Genomic DNA, 22,174 nt, shown 5'->3' with positions numbered 1-22,174 from the left:
AAAATTGAAACAGTTCACTTTTATTTATCATTTCTGCTTTATATATAAAAAAAATTTAAAAACCTTCTTGTTTATTTAGGGACTTAAAAGACAAGTTGGTTTAGTGAATGGGCTAAACAGGTACCATGCAAAGATTAGAAAATGTTTATTTTTAAAGGGCACACAATTTCAATATTTAAGTCTGTATTAGGGTATATGAATTCGTCATTAACGTTTTATTTTTACTATTACGATTTGGTTGACCATTACGGAATGTTTATTTAACAAATGTTTATAGACATGCACCCGTTGCTGTACATGCCCACTTGTTTAAGACAAATCATAGGTCGTATAAGTACTGTATTATTTTCCATTTGCAATAAATTTGGACACTGTCACGTGAACATAAATCCGCCATAAATAAGGAAATTACAAAACTTGCCATAGGTTAGGATTGTAAAAAATCTACCATAGATTTGGGATGACAAGACGTAATATTTGCCATAGATTAGGAATCTGCCATAGATTTGGAACTTCTTTAGATTTGAGTCCTACACATATAAACAAATAAAGAATATGTACAGACTGTCGACTAAGAACTTTATATTCACGGTTTTCAAAATACACACACGGATAACTTGGTAATCACGATAACGTTCCACTGAAGTCAAAATGTAGGACACTTCAAAAACATCGAAACGTTGCCTGTATTTTTCAACCTATAACCTATAACCGTTAAGTCCTTAACTATGGAAACATAATTATGTTCATTTAAACATACTTAACATAATTATACACACTGTGTAAATTGTTAATCAACTTGAAATTGTTATTGCGTTGCCAAACCGATTCTTGGGGTGATCCTTTAATTTTCAAAAAACCTGGAGGCTTGTAAATACTGTTAGATAAAATGCAGTACAAGCTAATGATGATTTTTCGGAACATGCATTGATTTTCGAGTTTTAGTTAATTGCATGTATCTAGGTACGTGACGTAACAGTACAAAAACTGGACAAATCAACTGGATAACATAACTGAGAAAACCACAGAAAATAAGATATAAAGTGTGAAACCATTTTCATAGACTTTGCCTTGTTGTGAGGGACTAAAAAACATTGCGGTGAAACGAGGCTAATAGAGATGTAATCACTTTAAATATTGGAAATATATAAGTCGAATTCGCAAAATAAGTAATTATTTATGGCACGAAAATGTAATATTTAATATGAAAAAATAATAAAAACCGCCTCTCTTATCATTGTTAGAGTGCAGTACAATGTATTAATATGTATATATATGTTTTAACTCACTTCTTTAAACAAGCATACAATATGCATCTGCTAAAATGCTCGATCTTTAAAACCATGGGCACACACTTGAGCAATTATATATACTTCTTACAAATTATACTTTATATTCGCTGATACTTAATAGCTTCTTTGCCTCAAAATCCAAACTTAAATAAAATATCATAATCAACACAAAAGAAACTGCTAGGCAGAATCCTGTACATGTTCTGTAACTAAAAATCTACAAAATAAACATAAGAAAACAAAAATATAAAGATATTGCATCACGACAAATATATCTACTGACCACCAAACTAGTAAACCACCACTCTTACATGTTCAAACTCCCTTCATAAAATAATTGCAAAATCTCTCAAAATTTCTTCACATACTGTACACATTTAATATACAATAGTAGTCGGACTTTTTTTATTTTTTTTTAATATATATTTATATTGTTCATTTGAATTTTCATTTTTTTCAGACACTTTAAATCCAAACACATCTATAGCACTGTATCATTATCTGTGTAAAAATATAATAGGATCAGAAGATCATGTAAAACAAATCCGATATATGAAGGTGTAATACCACCAAATCATGGTACGCCACATCCGGTTGCATACGAAAGTAGGCCTAAAAAAATATTCCCTTGAATTTGACAGTTGTAGAAAATTAACCCTGCATTTCAATGCACTTAAATTTTTCTGAGTCGTAAATATGTATGTTGGATGTCTGAATGCATCATTCTTTTTTTATTTGATGGTCTTATAAAATATTTTGGAACGTTAAGGTTACATAGTTACCAGATCAAGTAACCAGTAAATAACAGTGTAAAAATTGGGTTGTTTACTTCCGGTGACGATTATTTTCTTATATGCAATGAAATGTAGTGTGAAATTTTCACTGTGTCACTGGAAAGGATTAAACTTTACACAATCCCATGCAAAGTATTTCTTTGGTTGAAATAAAGGTAAATACTGTACAATTTTTTTAAAAGTGCCATTTTAACAAAGACTAATAGGGAAAAATCAATGGTGGTATTACACCTATTTAGGGAAACCATATGTGCACTCGTGACCTTATTGTACTTTCATTTTTAAAAGTTATAAATAAACCAGTTCATACATTGTAAACATGGACAATTCGGAATGGATTTAGACATTAAAAGCACGTTTGAGGTAAAATTGCCTTGAAATGGGGGTTTACGGGTGTTTTCTAAGCCAAATGGGTGGACAGACAAAGCTGTATTTAGTATACTGTGTTAAATTTTAAATTATCCTTACAGTTTTGTGTATACAACATGTGAATTTTTTATTTCAGTGTTAACCATGTTCTGAAGAGCATTCTGTTGAAAAATCTTATATGTGAATTGGTCTGCAGATGACACTTCAGCATTAAAGTAAGTATCAACTATCATCTTGGTTTTTTGTTTTTTTTTTTGGCCGCAAAAGTTTACAATTTGCCATTGTACCGTCTACATTTTGCACGGACAATAAATCATCTAAACACTTATTTGCCCTGGATTTATACACATCAGAATCCAGTCTCACATACTTAAACTTTATAATTCTTACCAATTATTTTTTGTACCAGCATTCCAAGGGACATAACCCTTTTTAAAAACATTTTGAGGTATTTTTTTTATTACTCTTTTTCCCCATTTTTTAATGTAAAATACAAGAAAGTTGACTCTTTGTATAAATCTATCAGAAATATACTGTTATGAGTAAATAAAAAGACTTTGATACCAGTAACAATAAATGATTGACTGAAAGGGAACCGTTATTTGTCACACTAGGCGAACAGACCAAAAACTCGAGTTACACACAAGGGCTTATAGAAACCTCCGTGTAGACTGTTAACATTTATAGACACAGTTCTTTCAGCTAAAACACTTTAATTATTGATTTAACATTATATTTATTTAATTTTTGTGGAGAAATAATCACATTTGTTTTAATTTGTAGACAAAAGATATCAAGTTTTGATGAAAAAGGAAGAAAGGAGGAAAAAGGGATCAAAACAGACCAAAACAGACCTTCAAATGAACTCTAAAAGGTGCAATAAAATTGTTTATCATCTTAAAGTTGTCTTTTGTATTCTATTTAATTGTTTGAATGCATAGATCATGAGTTTATGATCAGATAGTAGTCAACACTGCATTTTATATTGATACACTGAAATGAGGATTTTTCGAAGAAATTAGACTGAAATTGCCGTAGGATATGGCCTTACATTATAGTGATATTCTCTGAAACTGTAGCTCTGACTGAGACAAAACTTGACAGTTATGCTTGAAATAACTTGCAATTGGAGGGAAAAAAATTACATTAAGTTTATTTGATATTTAGGTGTTCTTTAGGTGTAATACCACCAAATCATGGTACGCCACATCCGGTTGCATACGAAAGTAGGACTAAAAAAATATTCCCTTGAATTTGACAGTTGTAGAAAATTAACCCTGCATTTCAATGCACTTAAATTTTTCTGAGTCGTAAATATGTATGTTGGATGTCTGAATGCATCATTCTTTTTTTATTTGATGGTCTTATAAAATATTTTGGAACGTTAAGGTTACATAGTTACCAGATCAAGTAACCAGTAAATAACAGTGTAAAAATTGGGTTGTTTACTTCCGGTGACGATTATTTTCTTATATGCAATGAAATGTAGTGTGAAATTTTCACTGTGTCACTGGAAAGGATTAAACTTTACACATGCAAAGTATTTCTTTGGTTGAAATAAAGGTAAATACTGTACAATTTTTTTAAAAGTGCCATTTTAACAAAGACTAATAGGGAAAAATCAATGGTGGTATTACACCTGAACGCTGTCAATATGAGAAGATACAAGGATGAAACAATTATAACAAGTGGTAGCTTTGGGGAGGGACTTGAGATGCGAGGCAGTGACTTAGATATGATGATTGTACAAAACCAGTTTGACGTTTGTGAAGAAATAAAATCCCGTTATCACCCCAAAATAACACATCTGTTAATGGAAAGAGACGATGTGAAACCTTGCTATACTCTGCTGAGACTAGTATATGGTGGAATTTCTGAAGTTATGAGAGACTGTGATGAACATAATGGTAAACAATATCTGTCTAGTGCATTGTATAAACGAAGTTTATTAGATGATGAAACTGAAATCATTCATGGTCCGTGTTTTTCAGACAAAGACGGAAATTTTGACGGTGCCATCAGTTTACATTGTAAAACGTGGATTTCACCTGCAAAACAGTGGATAACAAGATCAAGTAACTCATGGCCGAGTGATGGTGTTAAACAAAGCATTATAAAACACGGAGTTCTGTTTGTACCTATCGGAGTTAAAGGATCACCAACAGAAGATATAGAATGGCGAGTATCTTTTTCGGTTAAGGAAAAACTTCTTATCAATACCTTTACACACACTCAATTACTGTGCGATGCTCTATTTAAAGTTGTTTTGAAAGATGTAATAACCACATATTATGAATGTAAAGATTTACTCTGTTCTTATTTCCTGAAAACAATTATGTTTTGGTTATCTGAAGAACTACCACACTCCATATGGAAACCTGATAATCTTATACCTTGTTTTATGCGATGTTATAAACGGCTTATTTATTGTGTTGAACACTCAGTTTGTTTGCATTACTTCATTCCGGAGAATAACATGTGTGAGAACAGAATAGACGGTCGCAGTCGTGAAATACTTTCAGAAAAACTATATACGTTGTATAGCTATGGATGGCAATGTGCCTTATTTTCAGATCAATTATCTTACTTTCATGTAGCAATGTTGAATTACCAACCCGAACCTCATATATTTTACGTAGATGATGTTAAAAAAATACTTAACTCAAAGTTAATGGTTACTGAAACATTACACTTAAAGCTTTTTTTGTGGAAAATATGTTTGAGAATGGAATATATCTGATCATGTTGTGTCAGCAACCTTCAATAAGTATAGATTATAACATGCCCTTTTCCATATTGGCCCTGGTATCATCCCGAGACTCCCATATCGGCCTCGAGGCTTTAGGTTTTATATACCCGGGCCAATATGGAAAAGACATGTTATAATCTTTTTATCACATATTTAAGTTCTGCAGAAAAGAGAAAAAAACGTAAATTATATCAATTTTATGATACATAAAAGGTAAAATCTTAAGCAAATTATAACAAACGTGTTGTTAAGGATGCAATGACGTCACATCATTAGGAACAGGGCAGAATATGAATATGTCTTTTTTGCCCCGGGCAATTTTGAGGTTATTGCATATGCAAAACCTAATGTATTCATAACAAATATGTGATAAAAGCCGTATATACATACTTTATGTCAATGTGTTCTAGTGAACTTGCACAGTGTATATAGCTGGACAGTAGAATCAGTGATAAAAAAAAAGAACCTATACAAACAGTACAAATCCTGTCTTAGTACCTTGCTGCAGAATGTGTATCATGACGCTGTGTCTGGATGGTTACTGCAAGCATCGCTTTTCTATAAGACAAAACAATACAGTAAAGCTTTACACATCATCAAGTATTCTATATCGAAATGTACTCCAGAAAAAATGTGCCATTATTCGATTTTATCAGATGACCAATTGTTAAACCAAAATTCCTGCCAGAAGACGAGTTTTGTTAATCTGGAAAAGTTAATGCTTGTAGATGATATACAATTCAAAAGTGAGTCTGTGTTAGCACCAGATGAACTTCAAATGGTAGATTCAATTTCGGATAACTACCTCTGTTTCCATCGACCGCGTATTCATATTTCCTTGATTTGTTTTGCCATTATCATCTCAATTATGATAGACAATGTCAAGATTCCCTTCAAGGTTTAAAACTTGTTATAGAAAAAAATATCTAATCACTTCGCTAAAAGCAGAAACTTACATTTTGTTGGGAATTGCTTTACAGTCATTAGGTCACGATGAATCCGCACGACAAGCATTCTTACAATATGATAGTTGGTCTGTTGAACGATTCCCAAACAAACGATTTCAATCTCCAGTAAAAAGACTTTTGTAAAGGAAATAAGTGTGAAACATGTGAATTCACAGGAACTACTAAAATTGGGTTGTTTGATTTTTTTTTCTACGAGACCAAATCGAATTATGAATTCAAAATGGGGTGCAAAAATTTATAAAGTAAGACCATGAAGACTACGCGTGACCCAATGACTGCATGTAATGAACTTTTAATAGAGGTTTCCAAATTTGCTACACGTCAGATTCTGTTGGTACGTTACTGTTTTGGAGGTTTCATAATATTATTAATTTCAGCACGATAAAATCTAAGAAACCGAAGTGTGCATTGGCAAAATTTCGGTTTTCTTTTATTTGATAAAGATTTCACCGTTTCTAATCTTGAACACTATGTTCATGTTATATGAATATTTAGTTAGTGCACCAGTGGTGGATCAAGAATTTTTTATAAGAGGGTGCCCGCTGACTGACCTAGAGGGGGAGGGGCGGTCCAGTCACGCTTCAGTGATTCCTTATATAAGCAACCAAAGGAGAAGGTCCAGTAAGACCCCTTTTTGGCCCCAAAATATAACACTTTTAAAAAATTGTTAAAATGTAAACTTCCAGTTTTCATTGAAAAGAGGAATACTTCTGCTACATAATTATGGGCAGTTTTAACAAGACAATGCACATATATTGGGTTTGAGCCTCATTAAGTCATGCAAAATTACTGAAATATTCCCAATTTTAGCATTTTAGTCGCATTCGTGTTCATTCTTAATATTGAAATGTAAGTTCTACTTGATGATAATACATAGCATATATATTATAAAGGTTGAGGATGAACATGGATACGGTCACTTTCATGTTTGACAAAAAAAAACATCTGAAAAGTGACATTTGTGGACATATTTGAAAGATTTCTCTTATTTAAGCTTGAATCGGAGTTTTTCTAATGAATAAATTAGTTAAAATCTCGCACATAAACGAATTGAATCAACTGAAATAGACACTTAATAAGCGTTCAAGATCTTTCGTTTGATGAAACTGAAATTTGAAGCCAAAATCGCCCCTTACTGGACCTACTCTTTTTTTCCACGAAAGGGCCCGCCTGGATCCGCCTATGCATGTTTAGCCCCTCTGCATTTTTAGCTGTCCCAGGTCAGGAACCTCTGGCTTTTGTAAGTCTTGTATGATTTTTTATTTTAGTTTCTGGTGTATAATTTGGAGTTTAGTATGCCGTCAATTATCACTGAACTAGTGACATATTTGTTTACGGGCCAGCCGAAGGACTCCTTTAGGGCGGGAGTTTCTGCATTGAAGACCCATTGGTGGCCTTCGACTGTTGTCTGCCCTTTGGTTGGGTAGTTGTCTCTTTGACACATTCCCCATTTCCATTCTCAATTTTATTGGTTGTTATCAGGGGAGTATGTCACAAAAAAATAAATGATTACCACCCTTTCAATTGATTGTTAATGTTATGTTCTAATCGTTCTTCCATAACCACAAAATTTGTCCCAATTCGTTGGTGCCCGATCATAATAAATGATATAAAGGATACATTCAGAATACTGTATTTACACAGCTTATGTACGCATATGCCTACTCAGTTCCCAATACTTGTCGTGACGACACTTACTTCCACATGTTCCAAAACATCACTAAATATACAAAAGACGATGTGGTATAATTGCCTATAAGAACACTCTTCACAAATGACTAAAATGACACAGAAATTAACAACTATGTGTCACCGTACTGCCTTCAACAATGAGCAAAGCCCATACCGCATAGTTAACTATATAAAAGGGCGAGAAATTACAGTGTAAAACAATTCAAACGAGAAAACTAATGGCCTTATTTATATAATTTTCTTTTTAACGTAAAGCGATATTGTGCAACAAAATATACAAACACACTCATACATACTCACTCAATTGCATAGAAAAATATCCTAATGTTAATATTTCTTTCAAAAATACAAAAACATCGAAAACAACATTAAACATGCAAAACATTACACATAGCAAATGCAAGGTCACCATGGATTCCTCACAAATCCGATGGTATTAAAGATAGAACAGGACAGGACAAACTTTAAAACATAACACATACCACTAACAGCGAGGCTGTATTCCTTGTATAGAAAATTGATAGTCTCTTCAAAATAATGTCAGAAAGAAACCAGTGATCTATCAAAGGAACAGAATGAATTATTAAACATTCCCAACACATTATATAGCAATTTTACCTGACCATATCGGGAAATAGGTATTTAGTGGGATCTTAACACGTACTTGTGATTTGGTTAAAACCGGTTTTTATATAAATATACGAAGAAATGTCAAAATGTTCAGGACTTAATTAAATCCGTATTTCGGTAGGATGGTGCAAGCATACGATTTTTATTGCGTCTTACACTTTGAGAGGCGAATAATCTTTAACTACTTTATTCCAATTTTGTTTAAAAACGTTAATTTTGAGCTTTGAAAGTCAAGTGACTCAAGCATTATCCTGAGGAAGTTTTAAAAAAATTGCAAAGGAATATTATTACAGTGGGTTAGCTTTCATAAGTCTTCAATATCTATAGATTAACAACTTTTGGTTATATTTATAATTTAGAATCATCATTGAAGGTGGAGGACGATTGCGCAGTTGATTAATTCTGTTGATATGCCATTTGTATGCAAGAGTGACATTCCGTTGTATTATGTGCCAATTCGAAAAAGTTATGCGAGTATTCTCTCCCCTTAACAGGTTCATTATTTTATAATTAAGTTTATGTTTCTGATATAATTTTGAATAATGACAAAATGTATCAATTCAATATGTTTCAGTTTTTGTTATTGGTGTATCAAAAACATTGATGTACGAATATAACTTCATAAATTTGAAACGTTTAAAATGATTACATACATTTACCAATACAAAGAACCGTTCATCATTTTTGAAAAAGACTATGAACGAAAATCTGATAATTTATCTTCTATTGATGATAGATTGATTAGGAAATTAACCAAAGTTATCTAATGGTAATCACAGAGAGGGACCGGCGAGCAATGTTTAAATGTTGATTATTCTACCTTAAAACAATTTTCCGCTGTAAACGAATGTTACTTTATACAAATATAAGGACTTAGTTAGCTACATCTACAAATTTTATTAGATATATTGATTTTTTTATTGCAATAGATTAATATGCTACATTATATATTTAGTGTCCGGCTAGGTGTGTATATTTTGGCGAGTGATTTGATTGTTGTTTTTTTCAACATGATTATGGTTTGTCAAGTGAATAAGATAAAATATGTACACAAACAGACTTCTTGTCTTGTAAGACATGAAATGAATACCAATTCTAAATATACAAGATCATACAAGTAGGCCCGTATGTGTGATACAAGCTATCAACCTTATTTAAGTGTATCCTAGAAAAGTTTGATTGAGCTTTAGAATGCTTTTATTTTTAAATTAAAAAAAGCAATTTTGAAAAACATACCAACTTGAAAATTAACGGAATGCATATTTGAAATCTACATGTTCTTTCATATACAGAAAATTATAAAAACAAATTGATATTGCATCGAGAATAACATTTGTGAAATAAATAAATTTTCGTATGTCAAGGGTTTTTATGAAAGCGGTCCTTTTTTTAAGTGCGGCCAAGGTTTTTATAGAGTGAATATACAAAATTGTAAGGGCTTAAAATGCAGACTAATAAACTAATCGAAAATACCAGGATTGAAGTTTAATATTTGCGCCAGATGCGCATTTCGTCTACAACGCGCATCTGGCACAAATACAAAATTTCGATCCTGGTATCTACGATGAGTTTATCTATACATAAGTGCATTTACGTTCAAACACATTAAGAAATACAAACAAAGTACTTTTCAATGCATAAGCCCAAGCATTAATCCAGTTTGGTGCTGCTGTATTCTGTAACACTATCAGATATTGAGATTTAAGATTGCCAATAAAACAATATTCACCAAAGTTATAATTATTTGAACAAGTTGAATGAAAGCAGTTAGCTGCAACCCTTAGGCCGTCAGCAATGATAAAAACCCCAATCGTATAGTCTGGTACTTCATAAAAAAAATACTCGAGTAGTCTTTTTGAATATTTTATTGTTTGTCACATCTTCCGAATTACATAGAGACCAGCATACGTTTATTTGAAATGTTTAAACATGTCTGCCCACCAATTAAGATTGTTCACATCATGTACTTTCATTGAATTTAACCCACAAAGTTTAACGGCTGTTTGCATTTTGGATCGATTTAACACCCATGTTAAGATGTTGGCACTATCCAACAAGTCCAACACCTGTGTTGTATCGATAAAACTGACGAATAGCCATGTTAATTACAGATCAGAAAAAAAGGAAATCAAAAGGAACTTTCTTTTATTAATTTGAACAACAATGCATAGTTTGGAGCTAACCAATAGAGTTATACTTACGTTTTTTGCATACATCTGACAGTAAAAGTCTCGTAACTCTTTGATAACAACATCAATTATTTTCAATATTGAAAAGGAGTTTTCTAAATTCAAAGTTCAAGTTATCGTACAAAGTGTTAACAGACGAAGAAACGAACTGAAAACAGCTGCACTATATATACCCTTATACGTATATTTTTATGACGAAGACATTGCATGTGGTAATTAACCGATATTATGGGTAACCATAGGAGGCTTCTCACCTGTTGATTTGTATTTAAGAAACATTTTGTCTCGATACAGAGGTCTGATTGTAACATATAACTGAATTCTCACTATTTGTATGTGTAAAATGATAAAACAAAAGTTTATATTATTTTACAGGGAAGGTTTCACCTTGTGTAATAACACAATACATCGTGACGAACTATAAAATAAACAGAATTGATCAGGCTTTTAAACCTACAATTTAATACCTGATATTGCATGCATGTAATTAAAGTATTTAAAGGAAAACAAAAGAAGATTTGTTTTCGGAAAACCCATAACAACTAATATATCCCTCAACAGACTAATAACATGGCAGGTAAATAAATAATTCTGAAAGTTTATATCTTTTATATCCTCATAAGTGGATTTAGAAAGGTTTTAATCTATAAAAGCATTATCACTTATACGAAAGAGATATGCAAACAAAACATGCAAAATATGAAACGAAATGAGAATAACATGGAAGAGAAGGAAAGATTACAAACAAATAGGCTGTCTGCATACCGCAACATAGAATTTTAAAAAAATGAGTAAGCCGCATAAAAATATGAGTACACTGCACATAAAATGTAGTTTGCTTAATTCATCATTAGCTGTAGACATGGTTGAGTGACATCATCTTTGAATAATAAAACAAAAAGTACAACACAATACAAAATGAAGGGAAATAAAGGTACATATGTACAGACACCGGAATAACGATTTTTAAAAACTGTTATGTTAATGACAAATCACATGGGTAGAGCGGATCAAGTCGTCAATAAAAGAATATTCCCAGCGAGATAATTTCCTTTGTCAAATCCGTTATTGCTTAGGCTTATTGTAGATTTCGATAGGTGCAATTATTTTCATGAATATTTTTTCTCTCTTTCCTTTACGTGGCTAGATAATCCGTAACGCGAGGAGAAAAAAAGTTGAACATCCATCGAAATTACGTAAAAAAATCCGACAAAACGCTTCCCCCTCTTTGCATGTATCTAGTATCTAGCCTAGCTTTCTCGTTTGTGTTTTGTTATTTGTTATTGGCAATGTTATTGCATTTCAGTTTTCCGACTTATTTTGAAAGTTGAAAGTTTGAATGTTCATTTGAATGATTGTCTCTTTTAATTACACCACACAATTGATCTTTGATGTTTTACAAAAGACGATGACTTCTATCAGGCTCAGCTGTATATACTTACGACTGCATACGGCGTATATTGTCGGGAATACGTGAATTAAGTAAGAAACGTTGCATGTTCTAAATATGTGTAATCAATCTATAGATGTTCTAGTACACAGACGACACTTCGCAAAGTCTTTACGCTACACTATAAGACAGGAGTGTTGTTCCCATGTTGTGTTCGCATTCTGGGGACCGCAAAAAGACAAAAAATTCTATATATACAGTCTCAAATGTGAATGAGAAATTTCAAATTAAAAATATCTATGCTTGAAATTAAAGTTTCTATGAATAGAAAATAATAACTGTATTTGTATACGGTTTTGATTTTACTGCTGTAAGTCCATCTCCGCGGATGATATTGTCTCCAGCAAACTGCCAAAAGTAATCTGCTCCTGTCAAAACGTCAATTTCGAATATACTTTTATCTGTGATCGGATGAGCAAGATTTAATCCTTGTAGATACATGTACTTGTTTTTCAAATTATCAGATATGCTTCTCTAACGGAACTGCTCATTTTGGTATGGCCATTACCATATACAAGTTTGTGCTTAAAAAGTTTGATTTTGCTGAAAAATTGCTTCTATTCTTAAATAAATGAAAATAAAGCAATTTTGAAAAACAACATACCAACTGATATATAAACGGAATGCATATTTGAAATCTACAAATCCTTACATAAACAGAAAGTTTATAAAAACAAACTTATATTGCATTGAGAATAACATTTGTAGAATACATATATTTGCGTAAGTCCATGTAGTTCAGGAGAGCGGTCCGTTTTATTTAAAGTGCAGTCAAGGATTTTATTGAGTGACTTTACGAAATTATAACGGCTTAACATGCTCAATATCGTACTTTATTTCCGCTTTTAAATAATTTTTCATTCGAGCATCACTGGTGAAACTTTTGTAGACTAATAAATTGTCATAAATACCAGGATTAATATTTTATATTTGCGCCAGATGCGCGTTCCGTCTAAAATGCACGTATGGCGCAAATACAAATTTCGATACTCGCTTCTACGATGAGTTTATTTATAAACAAGTGCATTTACGTTCAAAATTTTGAAAAGCTCAGACAAAGTACTTTTCAATGCATAAGCCCAAGCATTAATCCAGTTTGATCATGCTGTATTGTGTAACACTATAACATATGGAGATATATGATTGCCAATAAAACAAATATTCACCAAAGTTCAAACTATTTAAACAAGTTTAAAGAAAGCAGTTAGTTGCAACCTTTAGGCCGTCAGCAATGATAAAAAAACCTACCGTATAGTTTTTTTTTATGCCCGCGAATTAAGATTGTTCACATCATGCACTTTCCCTAAATTTAACTAACAAAGTTTTACGTCTGTTTACATTTTGGATCGATTTAACACCGATTTTAAGATGTTGGCCCTATCCAAGAAGTCCACACCTGTGTTGTATCGATAAAACAGATGTATATTAATGTTAATTACAGATTAGAAAAAAGGAAATCAAAAGGAACTTCCTTTGTATTAATCTGAACAACAATGCATAGTTTGGAGCTAACCAATCTAGTTGTACTTACATTTTTTGCTTACATCTGACAGTAAAAGTCTCGTAACTCTTTGATGACAACATCAATTATGTTCAATATTGAAAAGGAGTTTTCTGAATTCAATCTTAAAATGCATACGAATTTGTTAAAGCAAAGTTCAAGTTATCGTACAAAGTGTTGACACACGAAGAAACGAACTGAAAACAGCTGCACTATGTATACCCTTATACGTATATTTTTATGACGAAGACATTGCATGTGGTAATTAACCGATATTATGGGTAACCATAGGAGGCTTCTCACCTGTTGATTTGTATTTAAGAAACAATTTGTCTCGATACAGAGGTCTGATGGTAACATATAATTGAATTCTCACTATTTGTATGTGTAAAATGATAAAACAAAAGTTTATATTTTTTAACAGGGAAGGTTTCACCTTGTGTAGTAACACAATACAGCGTGACGAACTATAAATAGAATTGACCATACTTTTAAATACAAAATTACTACCTGATATTGCGTGTATGTTATTGTGGTTTTAAAGGGAAACGAAAGAAGATTTGTTTTCGGAAAACCCATAACACCTAATACATCCCACAACAGACTGATAACATGGCAGGTAAATAAATAATTAAAAAGGTTTATATCTTTTAAATCCTTACATGTAGTTTGAAAAAGGTTTTAATTTATGATAGCATTATCACATATAAGACAGAGATATGCAAACAAAACATGCAAAATCTGAAACAAAATGAGAATAACATATAACAAAATGAAAGATAATCATTTCAAAACGACAGACTGTCTACAAACCGCAACATAGAAATAAAACAAATGAGTAAGCCGCACGGAAATATGAGTACACTGCACATGAACTTAAAAAGATTGCTTAATTTTTCATTATCTGTAGACATGGTTAAGTGGCATCTTCTTTGAATAATAAAACAAAAAGTACAACACAATACAAAATGTAGGTAAATAAAGGTAAATATGTACAGACACTGGAATACGATTTAAACTGACAAGTTAATGAAAAATCACATGGGTATAGAGGATCAAGGCGTCAGTAAAAGAATCTTTCGAGCGTGCAACAATCAAACGTTCTCTCTTTGTTTTGTTGTTTCATTTCAAAGCAGTTAATTGTCATCAAACGTACCAGGGTTAATATTTAATACGCCAGATGCGATGTTCGTTTTCAGTAACCAAGATAATTTCCTTTTTCAAATCCGTGATTGCTTAGGCTTATTGTCGATTTCGATAGGTGCAATTATTTTCAGGAATATTTTTCTCTCTTTCCTTTTCGTGGGAAGATAATATGTAACGCGAGGGGACAGAAAGTTAAACATCCATCGAAATTACGTTAACAAAATTTCAGACAAAACGGTTCCCCCCATTTGCATGTATCTATTATCTAGCCTAGCTTTCTTTGTTGTGTTTTGTAATTTGTTATTTGCATTTTATTAGGTTTTAGTCGTCTTTTGCATTTATAGTGTGAATTTATTTCGATTATTTTGAATGTTGAAAGTTTGACTGTTCATTTGAATGATTATTTCTTTTAATTACACCAAACAATTGATCTTTGTTCTTTTTCCATAAGCCGATGACTACTATCACGCACCGCTGTATATACTTACTCCTGCATACTGAGTATATATCTTCCAATGGATACAATATTCCCGGGCTTGCTTTCCTATCATGACTTCCTTGATACAGAGTTGCTGCTCACCAGAAAGCCATTAAACAAAAAGTTCTAAATGATGAGGTTGAAATCATCCCTTCTTATTTTTTTAATGGACGCGAGTTAGTTAACCGTTATGGAATATCCATTTCACAGATGTTGTTGGATGTGTTTTTTATGTCGTAAATATAATCCGTTTCCTTCTCTCGAATGTGACGTACTGATGTTAGACTGATTACCGTTTTTTTAGTGATATGAGTAACACGAAGGTAGCCACCTGTGTAGCATAATCTGTTTACCCTTCCAAAGAACCGGAATTCACCCCATGTTTTAGGTGGGGTTCGTTTTGCTAAGATTTTAGTTTTCTATGTTGAGTTTTATCAACCATTATTTGTCTGGTTTTTAGACATAGCGTTGTCAGTTTATTTTCGATCTATGAGTTTCGATATCCCTCTGGTATCAATCTTTTTTTTATTGATTGAGTTCTAGTTAAAAAAAAAATTGACCTGAATTGAAGAATGGATAAATGAATATAATATTTGTTTTCGATTGGTTAAAACATGTATTTTTTTAATGTTTTTTCAAAATGAAAAAAAAATATTAATTGTCTTATTTTGCAAAAAACAAAACGAACTAGATTCTGCCTTTTTTCTATTCATTTAATATGCACTTTTTTACACATGACTATAAAATCACCTGAATTCTCCGTCTATCATCGTCATATTGACAAAAAAAGAGACCAAATTAGTATGAATGTCAAAAAGGGGTTCAGCAGTCAACACTCAATGTGCAATCTTTCAAACTCATGTCATATAATCTTATAAAAGGTTTCATGTGCTTATTACCTTTTTACATTCCATTTTCTATATTTCAGACAGTAAAAATCCAAGCACATCAATAGCACTGTATCATTATCTGTGTCAAAATATAGTAGGATCAGAAGATCATGTTAAACAAATCAGGACAATGAACGCTGTCAGGGACAATATACAAAGTAACAAGGATGTAACATTTATTACAAGTGGTAGCTTTGGGGAAGGACTTGAGATGCGAGGTAGTGACTTAGATATGATGATAGTCTCACATGAACTGTGTGAGGTTAGTGAACATATAAAAACCTGTTTTAACCCAGAAATGTCACATTTGATAATTGAAAGAGATGATGTCAAACCTTGTTATGCTCTATTGAGACTAGACCATTACATCTATCCGGATATTTTTAACTACTGCGAAGAACATAATGGTAAACAATATTTATCAAGTGCATTACATAAACAATGTCGATTACCTAGTGTTACTAATACGATTCATGGTCCGTGTATATCAAACCAAGACGGAGATTTGGACTTTGCTATGTGTTTACATTGTAAAACGTGGATATCTCCTGCACTACAGTGGATAACAAGATCAAGTAACTCATGGCCGAGTCATAATATCAAACAGAGCATTATTAAACACGGAGTTCTGTTTGTACCAATCGGAGTTAAGGGATCACCAACAGAGGATATAGAATGGCGAGTATCTTTTTCGGTTGGAGAAAAGCTTCTTCTCAATACCTTTACACACACTCAATTACTGTGTTATGCTCTCTTAAAAATTGTTTTGAAAGATGTAATAGGTATTCATTCCGAATGTAAAGATTTACTTTGTTCTTATTTCCTGAAAACAATTATGTTTTGGTTATCTGAAGAACTTCCACAATCCGTATGGAAACCTTATAATATGATACCTTGCTTTATGCGATGTTTCAGCAGGCTGATTTATTGTGTTGAACATTCAGTTTGTTTGCATTACTTCTTTCCAGAGAACAACATGTTTGAGAACAAAATAGAGGGTCACAGTCGTGAAATACTTTTGGAAAAACTCTCTACGTTATATAGTTATGGATGGCAATGCATCTTTTTTTCGGATCAAATATCTAACTTTTCTTTATCAATTTGGAATTTCCGCATCGAACCACACACTTTATATGTAGATGATTTATACAAAAAAATAAACTCAAGGTTTTTGATTTTTTTAAGGTTTCCCCTTGAAATTCGTTCCAAATACAAGGAGACGATATTTAGGAATCCAGTTTATCAGACTGTGTCGTGTCCGAAACCTTCCACAAAAGACATGTATAAATACTTTATGTCTCTGTATTCTAGTGAACTTGCACAGTTGATAGCACTGGACAGTACATGTAGTAATAACATATACCTATACAAACAGTACAAATCCTGTCTAAGTACCCTGCTACAGAATGTGTATCATGACGCTGTATCTGGATGGTTACTGCTAGCATCACTTTTCTATAAGACGAAACAATACAGTAAAGCTTTATATGTTATAAGGTATTCCATATCGAAATGTACTCCTGATAAACTGTGTCACTTTTCAACCGTATCGGATTATCAATTGTTAAATCTTAAGTCATTTCAGAAGACGAGTTTTATTAATTTGGGAAAATTAATGCTTGTAGATAATATACGTTTCACGAGTGATTCTTCAGTAGCACCAGATGAACTTCAAATGGTAGATTCAGAGTTTCCAGCTATCGCGTATGCTTATTTCCTTGAATTTCTTTGTCAGTGTCATCTTAATAACGACAAAAAATGTCAGGATGCCATTCAAGGTTTAAAACTGGTTATAGAAGAACAATATTTAATAACTTTATATAAAGCCAATTCATACGCTTTGTTGGAAATTGCTTTACAGTTATTTGGTAACAATGAATCCGCACAACAAACATTCTTACAACCACACTAATAATAATAATCTACAGTGAAAACGTTTTCGTTAAAGAGTCAATTGTGCACTTAGATGGACTGCCGATTACTGATGTTTTATCATTTAGTTTCCTACGAGACAATTTCAAATTTTAGAAATGGATTTAATAGTTATTGTAAAGAAAATCTGCATATTTTATATGACGACATGGACTGCCTACGTTTCAATTGAATAGGAAAGCCATATCAAATCTTTTGTGTGTGTTACTGGCATTAGTTTAATTCACTCTATGTATTGTCAATGTTCTGTCTTTTCCTGACGTAACATATAGATATAAATAAGAATTGAAACCGGGAATGTGTCAAAGCGACCTGACCAAAGAGTAAACAGTCTAGGTCTTCCATGGGTGTTCATAATTCCGCATCCATAGACGGACTTTAATAAATTAAATTACAAGGGTTGTAAACAAGTATACCTATTGGTGACCTTCTGTTGTGGACTGTTATATGGTCGGGTTGTTGTCTCTTTGACACATTCCCAATTTCCATTCTGCATATTATAGACATCTATACAGCCTTCAACAAAAAAGAACTAATACCATATATGCAGCATAAAGCTCATTGTCAGTAATAACGAGTATTCTCATGTGTATACTCTAATTTATTTGTTAGTAGTTTATTCTGTGTTTTGTGTGGTATTGATGAGTTAAGCCTTATTCGTAGTTTGTACTTATGTTTTTGCTGCTACACTTGTCCAAGGAAATGCAAGGGTTGGGTGTCCACACAAATCTTTACTCATACCTGTATGTGACTGTCACATGTCTGATACTTTGTTATTTAGTGGTTGTCCTTTTTTGTTTATCATCTTTGTTGTTTTAACCAAATTTGACCGTTAATCATCTGTTTTGAATTGTTTTACATTTCTAATTTCGGGGACTTTTCAGCTTTCTATGCGGTATTTTTATTTTCTTATATATTCTTTATATTGTTCTTTATATAAATACACTGTATGTCGTCAACTGGGAAAAGATATACACGAAAGGGTTGATTACAGCTACAAAATAGATAAATATGGTAATTACATGATATTAGGTATGTCATTTATATGTTTGCAGATATACATTTGCATATACATGAATTTGCTAAATAGTTGAATTCGTTCAATAAAACAATATCATACTTAGATTGCAGTCGGAGTTTTTATATCTTTGCAAACTCACAATGGTATCATATATTGCATGGATCATGGTCTTCTTGTGTGAACGCAGACCAGTTTTGCGTCTAAGAAAAAAAGTGTCTACGATCAAATATGTTTTTTTCTAAGGTCTAACTAATATATAAATGTTATCCAATTGTAAATGTTCAACCAAAGTACTTTTAATGCACATACACAAACCATTTAATAAGTTGATGATAATGTATTAAGTCAAGCTATAAAAATGAAGAGATGTATAATTGCCAATAGACAACTATCTGACTATGCGGTATGGGCTCTGCTCATTGTTGAATGCCTAACGATGACCTATAGTTTTTAATGTCTGTGTCATATGGTCTCTTGTGGAGATGTGTCTAATTGACAATCATACCACATCTTCTTTTTTATAGCTAGGAGCAAACCAATATAGTTATAGTTACGTTTTGTGTTAAAATCTCAAAGATAAAATCTTGTAAATGCTTGATTACAACATCAATTATTTTCAACATTGAAAAGGAGTTTTCTGCATTCAATATCAAAATGCGATAAAAGCAAATTCAAGTAACCGTACAAAGTTTTGACAGACAAAGAAACGAACTGACAACAGCTGGGCTATATATACCCTTATACGCATATCTTTATGACGGCGATATTTTATGTGGTAATTAACCGATGTCATGGATAACCATAGGAGGTTTCTTGGCTTTTGATTTGTATTTAGGAACATGTTGTGTGGATACTGAGGTCTAATGGTAACGTAACTTATTTTCATTATTTGTTTGTTTATAATAATTAAAATAAAGTTTATATAATTTTTCAAATACGGGATCAATTCGTTCAGTAATACAATATAGCGTGACGAACTATATATAGGATTGATCAGACTTTTAAGTCTAAAATTACTACCTGATATTGCGTGTATGTTATTGTGCGTTTAAAGGAAAACGAAAGAAGATTTGTTTTCGGAAAACACATTACACAACTAATATATCCCTCAACAGACTAATAACATGGCAGGTAAATAAATAATTCTGAAGGTTTATATCTTTCACATCCTGACAAGTAGCTTGAAAAGGTTTTAATATATGATAACATTATCACATGTACGAAAGATATGCAAACAAAACATGCAAAATATGAAACGAAATGAGAATACAATATAACAAAATGAAAGATAATCATTACAAAAAGACAGACTGCCTACAAACTGCAACATAGAAAAAAAATGAATAAGCCGCACGGAAATATGAGTACACTGCACATGAACTTAAAAAGATTCCTTATTTTGTCATTATCTGTTCACATGGTTAAGTGGCATCTTCTTTGAATAATAAAAAAAAGTATAACACATTACAAACTGTAGGAAAATAAAGGTACATATGTACAGAATACGATTTAAACTGTCATGTTAATGAAAAGGCACATGGGTAGAGAGGACTAAGTCAATAAAGGAACATACCGAGCGTGTAACAATCAATCGTTATCTCTTTGTTTTGTTTTTATTTCATTCCAAGGCAGTTAATAGTTATCAAATTTACCAGGCTTATAACTAATATGTCAAATGCGTGGTTCGTTTTCACTAACCAAGATAATTTCCTTTTTTAATCTATAATATTACTAAGGTTTATTGTCTATTTATATAGGTTCATTTATTTTCATGAATACTTTTTTCTCTCTTTCCTTTACGTGGCAACAGAATGCGAGTGGACAGAAAGTTGAACATCTATCGAAATCGCGTAAAAATAATCCACCAAAACGGTTTTCCCCCTTTGTATCTAGCCTAGCTTTCTATTTTGTGTTTTGTAATTTGTTATTTGCAATTTGATTGGGTTTAACAATTACAGTTTCAGTTTTTCCGACTTATTTTGAATGTTGAAAGTTTTAATGTTCATTTTAATGATTGTCCCTTTTAATTAAACCAAACAGTTGGTCTTTGTTTTTTTTCTTCAAAATCCGACGACTACTATCACCGCTTTATGCTCTATACTTACTACAGTCATGGGACAAAAGTGAGTTCTCACTCACAAAATGTCCTATCATTTCTAACAAAAATCGATATTTTAAAAAAAAAATATCACCAACTAACTGTATGAGCGATTTTTATAAAATAGATACCAAAAGATGTAAAAATGTCTTATTGTTTATTTAGTCATAATTTTCTTGAGTTTTGTTTTCATCATCTGATAAGTTAAACACAAATGCAAGTTGTTACGATTTTAATTTGGTTTTAATGATAGCAAACTTTTCAAGATTTTTTTTCATTATGTTTATCTCGTCACAAACATTTAAATGAGCATGAATAATATTATAACCAAATAAACAATTAAACTTCAGATATTTCTACTTCTTTAGGTATCTATATTCAGAAAGTCGCTCATACAGTTATTTTGTAATATTTTTTTGAAAATTATTGATTTTAGTTAAAATTATCTTTTTTTTGAAGGGAACTCACTTTTGTCCAATGACTGGAAGCATATTAAAAAAAAACAATTACCATAGCACATGCAATAATACAAAGACGTGATGTCGTTTCCACGTCGAAAGGATTATATCAAAACTTTGCGTATAGTAATAAGTTCCTCGACAATAAACTCAAATTCCGTATTTTTGAAGTAAATACTAAATATTTATAAACAATGTGCTATCGTTCAAACTCATGTCCTATAATCATAAAAAGTAAAATCACAAAAATACTGAACTTAGAGAAAAATCAATTCGGGAAGTCCATACTCACATGGCAAAATCAAATAACAAAACACATCAAAAACGAATGGACAAGAAGTGCCATATTCCTGACTTGGTACAGGCAATGTATTTATATGATTATTTGTTATCTTTTTTGTTTTCATATTTACTTTTTTACCTTCTTTTTTCTATATTTCAGACAGTAAAAATCCAAATACATCAATGCATTGTATCGTTATCTTTGTCAACATATAGTAGGATCAGAATATCATGT

At 31.9% G+C, this 22,174-nt stretch overlaps 1 long non-coding RNA gene across 1 annotated transcript; it reads left to right on the top strand.

The window, feature by feature from the left end:
• The first annotated feature begins 2,208 nt into the window (after positions 1-2,208).
• On the top strand, positions 2,209-3,376 carry LOC143074663 (uncharacterized). The gene is made up of 3 exons (XR_012977995.1): positions 2,209-2,241; positions 2,592-2,670; positions 3,239-3,376. It is a non-coding gene; the product is annotated as an uncharacterized LOC143074663 (long non-coding RNA).
• Positions 3,377-22,174: the final 18,798 nt, after the last annotated feature.

This window comes from Mytilus galloprovincialis, chromosome 5 (assembly GCF_965363235.1).
Source record: "Mytilus galloprovincialis chromosome 5, xbMytGall1.hap1.1, whole genome shotgun sequence".
Classification (NCBI taxonomy): domain Eukaryota; kingdom Metazoa; phylum Mollusca; class Bivalvia; order Mytilida; family Mytilidae; genus Mytilus; species Mytilus galloprovincialis.
The sequence above is the reverse complement of the archived record's forward strand: the minus strand, read 5'-3'. Positions and strand labels throughout refer to the sequence as shown.